Source organism: Lampris incognitus, chromosome 5 (assembly GCF_029633865.1).
Source record: "Lampris incognitus isolate fLamInc1 chromosome 5, fLamInc1.hap2, whole genome shotgun sequence".
Taxonomy (NCBI): Eukaryota; Metazoa; Chordata; class Actinopteri; order Lampriformes; family Lampridae; genus Lampris; species Lampris incognitus.
The window spans coordinates 63,074,076-63,090,324 of NC_079215.1; the positions used below are offsets into that span (position 1 = coordinate 63,074,076).

The window sequence follows — 16,249 nt, forward strand, 5'->3', positions numbered from 1 at the left end:
GTGTTGGGCAGCAGTGGGAGGTTGGGCTATTCTACTCTTGCAAATGATGGCAGCGGGTAAGTTTGGCATTTAATTTCACTAGCCATTCTGTTCGGTCTGCCACTCATCGGCCTGGATGGTTTGAAGCTCTCGACTGAGACTCCCCCTGCCTGAGGAATCTGGGGGAGCTGTAATCTCAGGGATGGCTCTTTGCTGGTTAGTTGGGTCTTTCTCTTGGTGGCGCTGTCCTTTCTGGCACTTCCTGCCTGGCTGGTTTTGACCGGCATGACTGGCACCTCTGCAGTTTTGGGCAGCAGTGGGAGGTTGGGCTATTCTACTCTTGCAAATGATGACAGCGGCTCAGTTTTGTCTTGTACTTTATAATACTTATATTAGTAAAGAATGGACCGGAGACCAAGGCATAACGTTGACCTTTTGCTAGGCATATCTTCAAGTCTCAACACTCGCGCATGTGCGCTCATTACATATCAAAACCTGCTGACTACATCGCCCCCTTTTAAACTGATAGTTTCAGGATCTTTACAGACAAATTAAATCATATGTTAATAAAGCCTAATGCTGATTTTACCAACAAGGCAGGGGAACAGCTGGCACCTTAAACAGCTCTGTAAACGTGAGCATATGTAAACTGGTTAAATGAACTTCACATTTCACATCTCATATCTAGACACATTTCACATCTCATTTTCCTTTTTTTTTTTTTACCTATGAACATATCAAGACAAGTACATAACCTAACTGAGAGGTAGGGTAGACCACCTGATCCTCTCTGTTGTGGTATGGAGGTTATTCTGCTCCGTGTATACTCACAACACTAAACTACAAATTCAGTCTTTTAACAGGCTTGACTGCCCTGCCAACTCTGGTGTGTTGTCCAGAGTCTGGCTGGCTTCCAGACGGTGAAGGCACTACTCAAATGAGAACGGTTTCTTCGGAGACTGCCTGTTGAGGTTTGGACCACGTATTAACGTGGCGTCCCTGCTGATCCAGAGACGACTCCTGTGTGTGGAACATTCCGTATCCAAACTCTCTGACCTGGTTGGAGTGGTGGTGTCTCCCGTGCTCTATGTCGTCTGTTGTGTCCTTCAGCCTGTTCTCTTTTAAGCTCCTGGTCTTTCAACTCAAAAGCTCTCAAGTCTCGCCATGCTGGTTTGAGAGTGCGTGGACACGCCGGAAGGGGTGTTTGGATGTTGCGCCCCATCAGGAGCTGTGCCGGTGATACTCCATGGGCAAGAGGAGTAGCTCTGTACGCCATAAGCGCTTTGTGAGGGTCCTCACTCTTCTGCAACAAGGATTTCACAGTCTTTACTGCAAGTTCAGGTTCCCCATTGCTTTGCGGGTAATGGGGGCTACTGGTAACATGTTGAAAGTTGTAATCTTTAGCAAGATCTGCGAACTCTACAGCAGCAAACTACGGTCCGTTGTCTGTGACGAGTGTATCCGGCACCCCGTGGCGGCTAAAGATGACTTTTATTTTCACAATCACAGCTGTTGCTGAAGTGCTTGTTAAATTGGTAACCTCAATGTATCTTGAATAGTAATCAATGACTACTAAATACTGACCCTTCTTCCACTCAAATAAGTCAGCTGCTAGCCGTTCCCATGGGCGTGATGGCAAGGGTGTGGTCATCAGAGGTTCTGTGGCATATTGACTCTCTTTAGCACAAATTTCACACTGACATACCTTCCCTCTGATCTGTTTTGTCAGCCCAGGCCACCACACTGCTTCATGGGCCCTGGCCATGCATTTCACCATTCCCTGGTGACCCTGGTGAATTTTGTCCAAGATGTCCTGTTGCATGCTTGCTGGAATCAGTATTCTCTTTCCTTTCATCAACGGGCCATCCACCATCAACAGGTCGTTTCTGTATTGCCAGAAAGGCTTTAACTGTGGCGCAGAACTGCTTCTTTCCCATCCTGTGTGGATCAGGGAGGACAGCTGCTTACACACTGGATCTTCTTCTTGTGCTCTTATTTGTAGCAACTTCTCAGGTGAGGCCGGGAGTTGCTGGATGACCTCACTGAATTGAGCTGTGACGTCGTTCTGAAGTGCAAGGTCTTCCTCTGTTGCAGTACGCTGGAGTGGAGCTCTTGATAGAGCGTCAGCTGCAATAAGATTTTTCCCTGGTACACGTACGATTGAGTAGGAAAAACGCAGAAGTCTCAATCTGAAGCGCATTATACGAGGCGGGACATCATCCAGCGTCCTTGAGGTGAGAAGGCTTATTAACGGTTTGTGGTCGGTTTGCATCACAAAGTGTAGGCCCAGGAGGTAGGTCTGAAATCTTTCGCAAGCCCAGGTGACAGCAAGGGCCTCCTTTTCAGTTTGGGCATATCTGCACTCTGTTTCAGTCATGCTGCGAGATATGAAAGCCACTGGCCTCCAGTATCCAGGTTATTGAAGCTGAGATAAGACCCCTCCTAATCCGTAAGACGATGCATCTGCTGACACCCTGGTCAGTTTCTCTGGACTGTATCGGGCAAGGACAGTAGATGAGCTGAGCTCGTTTTTCACCTTTTCAAAGGCACACTGCTGCGCTGCTCCCCACATCCACATGTTTTCTGCTTTCAGGAGTTCTCTGATTGGCCCATTGAGCTCTGCGATGTTAGGAGAGAATTTCCCGACATAGTTGACCATCCCCATGAAGTGTTTTACGTCAGCCACATCTTTGGGTGGTGGCATCTCTCTAATTGCCCTAATCTTCTCAGGATCTGCTTGTATGCCCTCTGAACTGACAACGTGTCCGAGAAATTTGACCTGCTTCACTGCGAACTGATATTTGTCATTCAGACTTAGGCCCTGCTGCTGCAGTCTTTGCAACACTTGATGCACCCTGTCATCATGCTCTTTGGTCGTGGCACCGAACACCAGGATGTCATCTGCATGATACAAAGTTCCTTCTAGGCCGTCAAGCATCTGCATTAAACGCTTCTGAAAGTGTTCTGGCGCAGATGATATTCCAAAGGGAAGCCGATTAAAACAATAACGGCCAAATGGTGTGATGAAGGTGGTGAGTGGGGCTAAATCTTTGTGCAAAGGCACCTGTCAAAAACCGGCAGTGGCATCCAGTTTGGAAAAAATCCTAGCTCCAGCTAGCTTAGCTAGCGTCTCATCAACAGCTGGAAGAATATGTCTCTCCCTGCACACATTTTTGTTCAGGCGGGTTAGGTCGACACATATTCTAATTTTTCCATTAGGTTTTGGTACTACGACCATTCCTGAGCACCACTCTGTAGCTTCCTCTATGGGAGAAATAACGCCCATTTCCTCCATCCTTTTTAACTCTTCTTGAACTTTTCCTCTTAAGGGCAATGGCACATGGCATGGCACAGCGAGGGCAAAGGGAGTGGCATTTTCTTTTAATTTAATTTTGTATTCTCCCTCTAGCTTACCTAAGCCTGTGAAAGCTCTGGGATATTGTTCTTTGTAGCTTACCTCAGCTGCTGTGATAGCTTGCACAGGGCTGAGCAGGCAGAGGTCTTGTATCGCTGGTAAGCCAAGCAAAGGAGTCACTAACTCTGGCACGACATACAACTGCTGCTTCGCTACAATTCCATTGTGACTAATATCCGCAGTAAAATGTCCCTTCCCTTCTATAGGAGAGTTACTTGGTCCACACAGTCTTTTGGTTGTCAGTAGCAGCTTTCCATGTCGCTTTTGTGAATACAAATTTGCCGGGATAGCTGTCACTGCAGCGCCGTGTCCAACTTGAACGTCATCTGCTGACCATTCACTGCAACCGATTTCTGCCAGAATGTGTTGGATTTTGTACAATTCACTGTGCCCAGGAACAATGTCTCTACGCTTTCATCCAAGTCATTTTCCTTAATTTCTTCCACTCTCATTTTCGTTTTACAAACAGCGGCAAAATGCCCCCTTTTCTTACATTTCTTGCACTCAGCAGTGCGCGCGGGACATGCATTGAATGAATTTTCATGTGCCTACCCATATCTGCCACATTTAGTATTTGCATTATTTTGCACTCTTTCCTTTGGTTTAAAACCACTTTTTCCGTGTGGAGAGTATTTCTGTTTGAACTAGAATCTAACTGCATCCATTTTTGCATCTGTGCCATCTGTGCTACTCTGTCTCAATGCAGGCTGTTGCTTTTTAATTTCCTCACTTTGGCGGATTTTTGTGATAGCTTTCACGAGAGTCAACTCAGAATCTAGCTGTAACTTCTCTGAAAGTCCATGGTCTCTGATACCTACGACAAGGCGGTCTCTGATCATCTCATCTTGGAGAATTCCATACTTACAATGCTCAGCCAGTTCATGCACAGCAGTAATAAACGCTTTAACCGTCTCACCAGGCTCCTGGCTACGTTTGTTGAATTTAGCTCTTTCGTAGATCACGTTATGCTTGCATATGAAATGTTTATCGAATGCTTGCTTTACTTTGTCGTACTTTTTCTTGTCCTCACCCGTCAGTGCTAATGTGTTCAGAACGTCATCCGCCATGTCTCCCATAGTGTAAACTAGCGAGTTAACTTGATACTCTTGACTCTTTGCATTTAGTCCTGCTGCCACTGTGCAGAATCTTTCAAAACGTCGGATCCAATTAGGCCAACTACCAAAGTCTCCGAAGTCAAATGCTTCAGGCGGACTTATTGAAAATAGAGAATCCATTCTGTTTTACCTTCCGAATGCTCCTCTCAAACGTTGTATCAATGCAGCGCCACGTTAGCGTTAACTCTGCTAGTGCACTCGGCGAATTCAAAAGTTCTTTTCTCACGTAGTCAAACTGCACGGATCATTCCGGTCACTTGCGTCGGGTGATGGTATTTATCTCAGAGGCGAGGACGACGACTTTTGACACCATGTCTTGTACTTTATAGTACTTATATTAGTAAAGAATGGACCGGAGACCAAGGCATAACGTTGACCTTTTACTAGGCATATCTTCCAAGTCTCCACACTCGCGCATGCGCGCTCATTACATATCAAAACCTGCTCACTACAAGTTTGGCATTTCATTTCACTAGCCATTCTGTTCGGTCTGCTACTCATCGTCGTGGATGGTTTGAAGCTCCTGACCGAGACTCCCTCTGCCTGAGGAATCTGGGGGATCTGTAATCTCATGACCTGATTCTCGTTACTTGTGGAGGGCCTCAAAACGACGTCGCTGGCCTTCTCTGCCCTGTCGGCCTTTTGCTGAGCTTTGGCTTTTTTGGTGGCCTCCAACTGGGGCAGACGTGCAGGAGACAGATTCCTTCGGCTGAGCAGGTTGGCTTCCATGCCAACAAAGGAGTTTCTGGCCAGTGTGAGAAAATCAAGTCAGTAAAAACACATCTTGAAAAGGCTTTGAGAAGAACCACAAAACAAGCGACCTGGGTCAGGAACTGAATATATTTGAGATGATTATCAGGCACCTCAATTGCCTACAATAATCAAAAAGTATTTGTAAATGAAGTTTTTTTTTCCACAAAGAGATGGCCACTATTTGGAATAGAATAATGGGAATAGTGGATATCACAAGTTCCTTGTTGACAAACTGATGATTTGCTTACAGACCAGATCTTTTATTTACTGATTGTTTTGTTGATGTTGAACTTCAGGCAATGCTTTCTTTTTTTCCAATATTTCAATATTATCAATTGATAACAGTTTAACCCATATACAGTGGCTCTGGAAAGTATTCAGACCCCTGACTTTTTTCACGTTATGGCGTTAAAACATGGCATTAAAATCAATTTAATTGGGATTGTTGTCTCATTTATCTACACATAGTACTCTGTTATATGGTGGTGTGAAACATTTTCTAAAAATTTTCAAAAGATTGGTAAAAATTAAAAACCCAAATATTCTAGTTTCAGACCGGTTTCAGACCGCTATTTACTCCTATGTATTTTGGATAGCCTAATTTAGCCTACAGATTTAGTTTTTCATTTTTAAAATAAATGTCAATACATTTTTAGTCAATTTTATTTTGACACTGACATATTTCTGGGTTTATGCTGATGACAAGCATACCATTAACATGATGAAGCCACCACCATACCTGAAAATAAACATGGGGCAAATTTGTGTGAGGTTCCCTGCCATTTAATTTCCATTGATTTCTATGGGCCACAGAGTGGCAGGGAACTCTTAGCTCTGCTACCCCCCATTGGAAACACATGGTACTGCATGTGGTGGAACTGATGTTGGGACGGACCCCATGTTCATTTTGAAATACGGCAGCTGGTCCTTTTTTAAATATGAAAAATCTAACAGCTCCTGGATTTTACTGTCACGTTCTTAACGTAAACTAAATATTTTCTTACGGCGTGGCCTCGTGGCCGGAGCCGTCTAGAACAGTGTCTGTCTGTCTGTCCCCACGAAAGTAGACCGCTATCGATCAAATCTTAGCTATCAATTCCTATCCCTTGTCACTGTTGAGGTCCTCCTCTTGGTGATTTAAAAGGGTTATTTTATGTTTTGTAATGTGCGACAATTGACCCTAACTACAGATGGATGTTTACCTTTTATCATTTGATTATTTGCCAGCTGACAAGTTCTTTTTTATATCATTTATACATGACCAGAAAAAGAAAATCACAGAAAGAAGCCCTCAACCGGAGTCTTTGACGTGTAAGTAAAGGAAAAGAAAAAAACAACAAAAGAAACCCTCTTGTTTCCATAGATCTTAGTTAGTTAACTGTTGGATGGAGTTATTAAATTAAGAATGTGCATAGATAGAAATAGAATCAAATTTACAGTATATGTTTGAAATTTACAGAAATGTTGCTGACAGCATAATCTCTCATAGTCTATCATTTTAGTCTTCCTCATAGACTGCAGGTCTTCATTTAGAAATGTATTTGGATTTGCAAATGAAGGAATTTTTTCTCTGACATTTTTTAGGGCTTGACACAGAGGGACTCCATGAAGAGCGAAGGCAAATGAAATAAGTATGCACACATCACATATGTAATAACTCGATAAAATGTAATACATTTTCACCTCATTATGTAATAACCTCCGTCTTCCTTTTGCAACGATGCAATATGGAAAAACGGGGGGGGGGGTCGTATATGTGATAACTAACGCACGCAGAGTGCACGTGGCATTATGATGAGATGATGCAGAATCTTATCTTTTCCCTTTGTCAAAACATGTTTTGACTCCTCTCCTGTCCTCCTTCCAAACCAGCTGTAACCATTTTATGTAATCCCGACAAACCTGTCTGAAAAGGTGTAGAGCTAGGGGTTCCCGTTTTATGTCCCAATGGTTTTGTTTTGGGGTTTTTCTGCAAAAAAGGCCTCAATGACTGCTTCCCTCCCTCCAGCCTGAGCCCGCATGTCCAGTTTTGCTATATACCCTTTTTTATATCGCCCCATGGTCTAACTCGGGATCGCCGACTTCTGAGAAATAAAACCTAAATAAAACGCTCTCATAACTCGCAGTTCCTAGTCGGGAAATCGGACAATCTCTCAGTATTAAATTAAAAAAAGAGAGAACATCCATCTGCAGCGGTGCATTAGTGCAGGTCAAGGTAAGTCATGTTTTTCAGCAATAAATATTTTGTGCAACATAGAAATTAATGGCGAGCTCACAAGGTTCGTATATATGATTCATAGCACCTTAAACTCTCTTCATATACCGACCACACAAACAACAGAAAATGTGTCCTTAAACTTAAAAATATACCTCGGTCTCTGTCACTGTAACTCCTGTTTAGGATCATTCAATCTTTCTGAGAAGTTTTTTTTTTCTCACACACACCAATCAATCTTTTTGAGAAATGTGGAAATATCGTGACACTACCTAAAGTGACATAGTACTAGAACCAGGCATTGGAGGTAGTGAGTCAAAATGGGCACAATTCTTCCTATTACAAGTCGGAACCATCAAAATGATTTTAAAGCTGTTATTTCAAAGTCAAAAGGCTACATAGATCTCCTCTGATTAAATGGAATAACATGACAGATAACAGCTGATCCTTATTTCTGTCATATCTTCCTCATCTAGAGACAACTGATGCCCACTGTTGTCCCCACCCCTGAGGACCATGTGGCTGTTGATACAGTGTCATCAAGTTCCATCAACTTACACCAATCTCCTTGCTAGGTGGTATGAAACTGTGCATGTTTAATTCAATCGTTAATAACATTGTATATGATTGTCTCGCAGTAAAAATACATGTTATGCGTTTTCTCAAAGTGTAATTCATGACAATGTTGAATTGTATGTGTTCACCCATTTCTACTGTAAATACCTAGCCTAAATATCGCTTAGAAGCCGAAGACAATTTTTACTGCATTAAAATGTATTGTCACTCTCACGCCTACCCATTTGTCTGATTTCTACCAGGTGGAGTTGGCTGAGGGGGTGTCAGTCAAAAAACATGTCCTTTCCCGGCTGAGCAAGGAGCCAAAAAAGAAGGTAACGGAACTAATGTCCGTCTTGTTGAGCCGGGAAACCATGGCTGCATCATCACTGTCTGGCAAGCAGGCAAATGCCTGGAAAGGGTTGGAGGCAAAAGCGCAGCTCCACCCCAAAGCTGTGTCTGCGATTGCAAGTGAGTAGACCCTTTTCCGAGTCCACCAGTAGTTATTTCTGGTGTTGTGTTTTGCTAAATTCTAATAAGTTTTCTGTTCTGTCCCCTACAGAGTATGTGCAGGAGCAGCACCCTGACTTCACCTTCAATGAAAGTTTGGCCGTCATGAGAATGAAACGGAACAATGAGAGTAAATACCTCAAAATGTAAATTGATTAATAAATAGATTAAAATGTAGTTTTGTTTTCACTTTTCTTTCTGTGAATGTGTTTTGTTTAATGTGTAATCTTACCCATTGAAACTGCTCTGCATTCTAGTGTAACCCAGAGTGGGCAAGTAGGGAGTAAGGACAAGCTCTGGTCACACCGACACTACATATGCTTTCATTTGTGTGAGACCATATTGACTATAGGGCTGACTATACAAATATTATAGCTAATTAGATATAAATTCACTAATATCAGTATAGCTAGCTGTATAGTATTACTATAGTTGTTTCATATAGTGGAATACTACAGATAACATTATAGCAATACTATATAAAACTCTACAGTATAACTATAGTTATACTATAGTTGCTATAGAAATACTATAGGGAACACTATAGCAAACACTATAGTATAACTAAATCATCACCATAGCCAACTCTAAAGTATTACTATAGTATTTTTCTATAATGCGTCCCAAAACACTATAGAAATACTATAGTAAATTTTGATAGTTTTTTTCTTTTTTGTGGTATTTCTAAAGTAATTTTCTATAATAAAACTATAGTGTTTTTTGTAAGGGAATTTTGCCTTGCGCCGCCGTCTTCCGACACTTGAAGCCAGAAGGAGTTACACGGTGTCTTTGTGGAGTTAGAGAAACCATATGACAGGGTGATGAGAGAGGAGGCGTGGTATTGTATGAGGAAGTCGGCAGTGGCAGAGAAGGTTTGTAATACATCAGTTATCAGTCAAGTCAACAATAATGTGGTTTTAAACATGAGTAGATCCTGAGAATTTAACTTTACTAGATTCAAATTAAAATAACCTTGTCCTCTTTCATCAAGTCTGCATAACGTGATTGAAACAGATTTCTATACCAACTAACGACAAAAGACTCAACACATTCACCCTGTGCTTTAATGATGTTTATTGTAGCGCTTTTAATTTTTATTTATCAACCATAGGTGTGGGAAGATGGCGGCGTGAACTCGCATTTGCGGCGGCCTCACCCAGTGCCGACTGTGCAGTGTCTTTGTCCATGTCTACGTCTAAGTTTGTGTCTCCGTGTGAAGTTGTTTATTTTCATTTATTTATTTGTTTATTGTTCATCAGTTTTTTTTTCTCTCCGTTTAATGGCTAGGAGAGCTGGCGTTGGGTCAGCGGAGGGGGCTTATAGCCCTTTCCGGAGCTGTACGGCCCTGCCAGGAGCTGTACACGAGATGAAACACTGAGGCGGTATGACGGCGGCCTTGCCTAGCGTCGACTGTCCAGTGGTTTTGTCTGCGTTTGCGTCATCGTGTGGAGTGCGGGGGAGGTGTGTCGAATGTATCTGGCTGGGAGAGCTGGCGTTGGATCGGCTGACGGAGCCTGATGTCACGGGATTAGCAGGGAGAGGACCCAAGTGTAGACGGTGGAGGCCACCACCGGTTCAGACAACTCTTTTGTTAAAGGAAAATGACAAATAGCAAGTACAGACAGCGGGGAAAGCTGACAACAGATGCAGCACTCTGGCGAACAAAAGTCTCTGTGTGTCTCAGTGTGTGAGTGAGACGAATCAACAAAGAGCAGAGCAACCAAGGGGCATATATACCCTGAGGAGGCCAATCAGGGAGATTGGGCGCAGGTGAGCAGAACAGGGCAGAAACCGGAGAGCCAATCGGAGAAGGGGGAGGTGAGGGAAGCCGGGGCATCAGGGTCATTCAGGCAAATGGACAAGGATGAACTAAGCCACCAGTCGGGATGGGAAAGCCCAGATCACCGACCATGACAGGACCTCCCCACCTTAAGGGACGGATTCCAGACACCCCAGACCAAAGGACCCAGAGTCCCCAGCAGGATGGACGGAGGGGCCCAGGGGGAGAAGGAATGGGGCCAGGGATCTCAGGCGGACAGGCCAAGGGCTTGGACCAATCGGGAGGGTGAACAGGATGTAGGACCAGGACGCACAGCAACTCCGGTGGACGGGTTGATGGATGACCCGCAGGCCAGTGATGCCAACAGTACCACCGTGGCTTGAGGGCCGCTTGGGAAACAAATTTTGGAGGTGGCTGGAGGGCCACTGAGCCAACAGAATTTGGAGGTGGTGGGACAGCCGCTGGGCAAACATACATCGAAGGCGGCGCGACGGCCGTGGGGTAAACAGATTTCGGAGGCAGTTGGACGGCCGCGGGACAGGCAGACTTCGGAGGTTGCGGAAGGGCCGGTGCTGAAGGACCAGACCTCGGAGGCGGCGGAAGGGCATCAGCTGGGCGACCAGACCTCGGAGGTGGCGAGACAGCCGCTCAGGGGACAGGCTTCAGAGTTGGCAAGAATGCCGCTCGGGAGACAGGCTGTGCAGGCGGCGAAACAGCTGCTCGGGGGACAGCCTCTGGAGGCGGCGAGACAGCCGCTTGAGGAGCAGGCTTCATGGAGCTGGCTTCGGAGGCGGCCCGGAGACGCTGGGCAGCTGAGACTCCGGGACGCTGGGCAGCTGAACCTGACAGGTCGGCTGGTGTGGCTGGCCAAACAGGAACTCATAGACGTATTCGGCCAGTGTGGCCGGCGGCTGTTAGTTGGACAGGACATCGGCTGGCTGCCGAGGGACATGGGCCTGGAAGAGACTACGGGGACCTCCCCTGCCAGGCGGGTTCCCCAGAATGGGTCCTGGGCTGGAGCTGGCTCAGCAACACCCCTCGACTGGTGGTTTACCCGCCGGTGGGCAGGCTGGTGGCTAGCGGGTTCAGGGCCAGCAGACCGGGATACAGGCTGCTGGTTATCCAGCCGAACAACCTCCTGCCGGAGGCCATTCACCCCAGACACCGGCCTCAGCCTACGTTGTCTCCGTTACGTTGAACCATCTTCAGGGTCCATATTGGTCGGTTCGTGCTGTCACAGGAGTAGAAGGGAGATTACCCAAGTGCAGATGGTGGAGGCAACCAGTTCAGACAGCTCATTTATTACAGGAAAATGACAAATAGCAGGTACAGAGAGCGGGGAAAGCTCACAGCAGGAATGAGACAAAACTTACACAACGCAGGAATAAAACGGCAGGAACAGACAACGGGGAAAGCTGACAACACACACGGCACTCTGGTGAACAAAAGTCCCTTTGTATCTAAATGTGTCTCAGTGTGTGAATGAGACGAACCGACAAAGAGCAGAACAAACAATGGGCATATATACCCCTTTGGAGACCAATCGGGGATTGGGTGCAGGTGCGCAGGACAGGGCAAAAACCGGACAGGCAATCGGAGAAGGGTGAGGTGAGGGAAGCCGGACCATCAGGGGTCATTTAGGCACACAGACGCAGGTTAACCATCCCACCAATCAGGGGATGGGAGAGCCCAGATAACAGACCATAACAACACCCCCCCCCCCAAGGGGCAGATTCCAGACGTCCCAAAACCAAAGGACCCAGAGTACCCAGAGGATGGACAGAGGGGCCCAGTGGGAGGACGAATGGGGCCAGGGATCTCAGGCGGATTGCCCGAGGGCTGGGACCGATCGGGGGGGCGATCAGGATGCAGGACCAGGAGGCAGAGCACCTCCAGCGGGTGGGCAGATGGATGACCCGAAGACCAGCGATGTCGACAGTACCGCCATGGCTGGAGGGCCGCTCGGGAAGGCAGCTGGATGGCCACTGGGCAAAAGAACTTCGGAGGTGGCTGGAGGGCAGCTAGGCAAACAGTCTTCGGAGGCGGCTGGAGGGCCACTGGGCACACGGACTCCGCAGGCAGCTGGCAGGCCGCTGCGCAAATGAACTTCAGAGGTGGCTGGATGGCCGCTGGGCAAACAGACTTCGGAAACAGCGGGACGGCCGCTGGGCAAACAGACTTCAGAGCCAGCAGGAAAACCGCTGGGCAAAGAGTTCAGAGGCGGCGGGACAGCCGCGAAGCAAACAGACTTTAGAGGTGGCGGGACGACCGTCGGGCAAACAGACTTCGGAGGTGGCAGAATGGCCGCCGCTGGGGGACCAGACCTCGGAGGCGGCAACACAGCCGCTCGGGGGACAGGCTTTGGAGGTGGCGAGGCAGCCGCTCTGGGGACAGGCTTCAGAGGAGGTGAAGCAGCCGCTCGGGGGACAAGCTTCAGACGTAGCGAGTTAGCTGCTCGGGCGACAGGCTTCAAAGGTGACAAGACAGCCCCTCGGGGTACAGGCATGGAAGGCGGCAAGGAAGCCATTCAGAAGACAGACCTCGGAGGCGGCGTGGCAGCCGCTCTTGGAGCAGGCTTCATAGGCGGCCCGGGGACGCTGGGCAGCTGAGACTCAGGGATGCTGGGTAGCTGAGGCTTGGGGACGCTGGGCAGCTGAGGCTCGGGGACGCTGGGCAGCTGAACCCGACGGGTCGGCTGAGGTGGCCAGCAGAACAGGAACCTGTAGAAGGAGTTGGCCACTGTGCGGGTTCCCCAGAATGGGTCCAGGGCTGGAGCCGGCTCGGCACCACCCCTTGACTGGTGGTTTATTGGCCGGTAGGCAGGCTGTCGGCTAGCGGGTTCAGGGCAAGCAGACCGGGAAACAGACTGCTGGTTATCCAGCTGAACAACCCCCCCGACGGAGGCCATTAACCCCAGACAAAGAGCAGAGCAACCAAGGGGTATATATACCCCATGGAGGCCCATCAGGGAGATTGGGTGCAGGACAGGGCAGAAACTGGACAGCCAATCGGAGAAGGCAGAGGTGAATGAAGCCATGCAATGAAGGTCATTCAGGCACACGGACGCAGTTGAATCAAAAACCATGGCATGAGAGAGCACAGATTACAGATCATGACACCTGGTATGTTTTTCCTCGTCGCTTTCAATACCGGCACGGCTAACAATCTGACACATGGTGAGAGGAAGGTGGTGCTAACTTCACGGTTCATGGCATCCGCGGACTCTGTGGCATCCTCCAGCTCCCGCTGCAGTTTCCTATGGTTCAGCATGTTGTTGACCACTTCTTTGTTATTCTGCTCCTCCTCGAGCTCCTCGTCTAGCTGAACAATGCGCGCCTTAAACGTTCTCTTCTTTTTTTATTTGTATCCTTTTTATTATTTATTTGTTCGTCGATTTCTTTCTCCCTTTTAATGGCTATGAGAGCTGTCGTTGGAATGGAGCTGTACGGCCCTGCCCAGAGCTGTACCCGAGGTGAAACATTGAGGCGGTCTGGCGGCATTCTCCAGCTCCCACTGCAGTTTCTTATGGTTTGCATTTGCTCTCTGTGCCTCTTCCTCAGCCTCCTCCAGCTGCCTCTTCAATTGCTTTATACGAGATTTTTAACTTTTCTGCCTGGTCTTTGTACCGCTCTGTGTTGCGTATCTCACCCTCCACCTACACGATGACTTCTTCCATCTTCTTCTCGATGCGTCTGACCAACTTGGAGGTGTCCTGCCTCTCCCTGGTCTCTATGTACAGATGATCCTCCGGCTGGGCGATTTTGGTCTCCAGGGCGGAGATACTGGACTTGGACTTGACAATTCCCTTCAGCTCCTTGTTCAGGTGCTCCAGCTGGGCTCGAACCCCCTCGATGCGCTGGGAGGTGCTGCGCTCAGCAGTAAGCGCCACATTCATCTGGTCATTCTTCAGCATGGCTCTCTTCAGCCTGTCGTTGACCAGTTCTGTGTTATTCTGCTCCTCCTTGAGCTCCTCCTCGAGCTGAGCAATGTGCGCCCCAAGCCTTCTCTTCTCCGCTGCAATTTGCGTATTCTTGCTGGCCTGGTTGTTAATCTCACCCTGTAGTTCGTCTCTCTCCTGCTGGGCCTGTCTTTTCACATGCTTCACAGCTGTCAACTCCTTCTGCAGCTGGATCATGTCATCCTCCATGCCCTTCAGCTTCTTCTCGGTCTCCTTGGCCTGAGCAAGGATCTCTTCCCTGGACATACAAGTGTCTTCTAGCTTCCTGATAAGTTCCTTCATCTGGGGCTGGAGTTTCTTCAGCTGCTTAAGGGCCTCGTCGCGGTTCTTTTTGGCCATATCAGTGGCTGCCTCCAGTTCCTTCAGGTACAGTTCAAGCTTCTTACGGGCTGCCACAGCGACAGAACGCTGTTTCCTCTCATCCACAAGCTCAAGCTCCATCTCTCGCACCTGTTTAATCAGTGCCCTTTTCTTCTTTTCACCCATCTCATCTCGTCCTGCCAGGTCCCTCTTGTACTGGGCCTTCATTGCCTGCATCTTGACCTCCAGGCGCAGCTTGGCATCCTCTGTGGCCTGCAACTCATTCTCTACTTCCTCCAGCCGGGTCCTCATCTCATCCAGCTGCTGCCTCATTCCACGCTTGGACTTCTCCAGCTCCTTCATTTCAGCACGCAGCAGTTTATTGCTGCTGTCCAATTCATTCTTCATGTCGATAAAAGATTCCAGCTTACGGGTCAAAGTCAGGGCATGAGTCACCTTCTCCCTTGCCTTAACCTCAGCACGGTCACGCTCCTGTGCATAATGTGCAGAGATGTTCTTCTCTTCTGTCAGCGTCTGGTCAAACGTCTTCTGCTTCTTCTCCGAGTTGGAGATGATCTGTCTGAGATGGTCCTGGCCCACGTGCAGGTCATCCAGCTCCTGCTGGAGATGCATCTTGGTCTTGTGCATCTTCTCAAAGGCAGCACACTTCTCCTCCCATCGCTGGTGCGCTGCCTTCAGCTCCCTGTGAAGCTTCTCCTTTCCTTCCTCAGCATTCTTCAGACAGCCAGCTTCTGCCTCCACTTTCTTTTTCATGTCAGCAAGCTGAGCCTGCACACTGAAAAGCTGTTTCTGTACAGATTTCTTGGCCTCTTCCTCCTCCTCCAGCTGCTCTCTCAGGCTGCTCTGTTCATCCTCCAGCTGATGCATACGTGTGTTGAGAGACAGCTTCTTGCGTGTCTCCTTCTGCAGCAGTTCCTGGACATCCTGTAGCTGGGACTCAACAGCAGAGCAGTATGTTCTTGCCTTGATCAACTTGCCCTCCACATCACTCAGCACACTATTGACATTTTCCAGCTTGGTCAACTTTTCAGCCAGCTCCTGGCGCTGATGCTCAGTCTCTGCTTGTTTGGCAAGCAGTTCCTGGACCTGGGCTTCAGCCTTCTTCCTGTGATGCTCAGATTCTCCTTTACTCTGCATCAGTATCTGCAACTTTATGGCAAGCTCATTCCTCTCAGACTCCAGAGCCTCCTTGGCCTTGTCTACAGACACCTTGTTCCTCTTAGCTTGCTTAAGCTGCTCATTGAGCTCGTCAAAGGCCTGGCTGTGTTTCTGTTTCATCTCGAGCACCTGCAGTTCATGGACCTTGGCCTCATCATACAGAGCCTTTTTTAGCTGAGCCTGTGCCAAGGGGTTGTTGACCAGGTTGCGGTCCACGTACAGGAACGACATGGTTGCTGTGGCTGCTTTTCAGATGCAGGACGATTTTATGGAGATGATAAACAACAACTGTGGGGATCTGAAAAAAAAGAATAATAAGAAAGATAAGATAAGATACTTTACTGCCATTGTGTGCAAACAACGACATTTTATTTGGTAACTCTCAGACCAGCAACACTAGACAAGGTAAATGATTAATTTTTTTTTAAAAAAAACAAGCTAAAAACAAGAACAAACAACATTTAGCATAAATAAGTGAGGTAGTAAAAAC

At 47.6% G+C, this 16,249-nt stretch overlaps 1 pseudogene; it reads right to left on the reverse strand.

Annotated features, from left to right (window-relative positions):
* Positions 1-12,183: 12,183 nt before the first annotated feature.
* LOC130113071 (myosin-9-like) lies at positions 12,184-15,990 on the reverse strand (annotated as a pseudogene).
* Between the last annotated feature and the right edge of the window lie 259 nt (positions 15,991-16,249).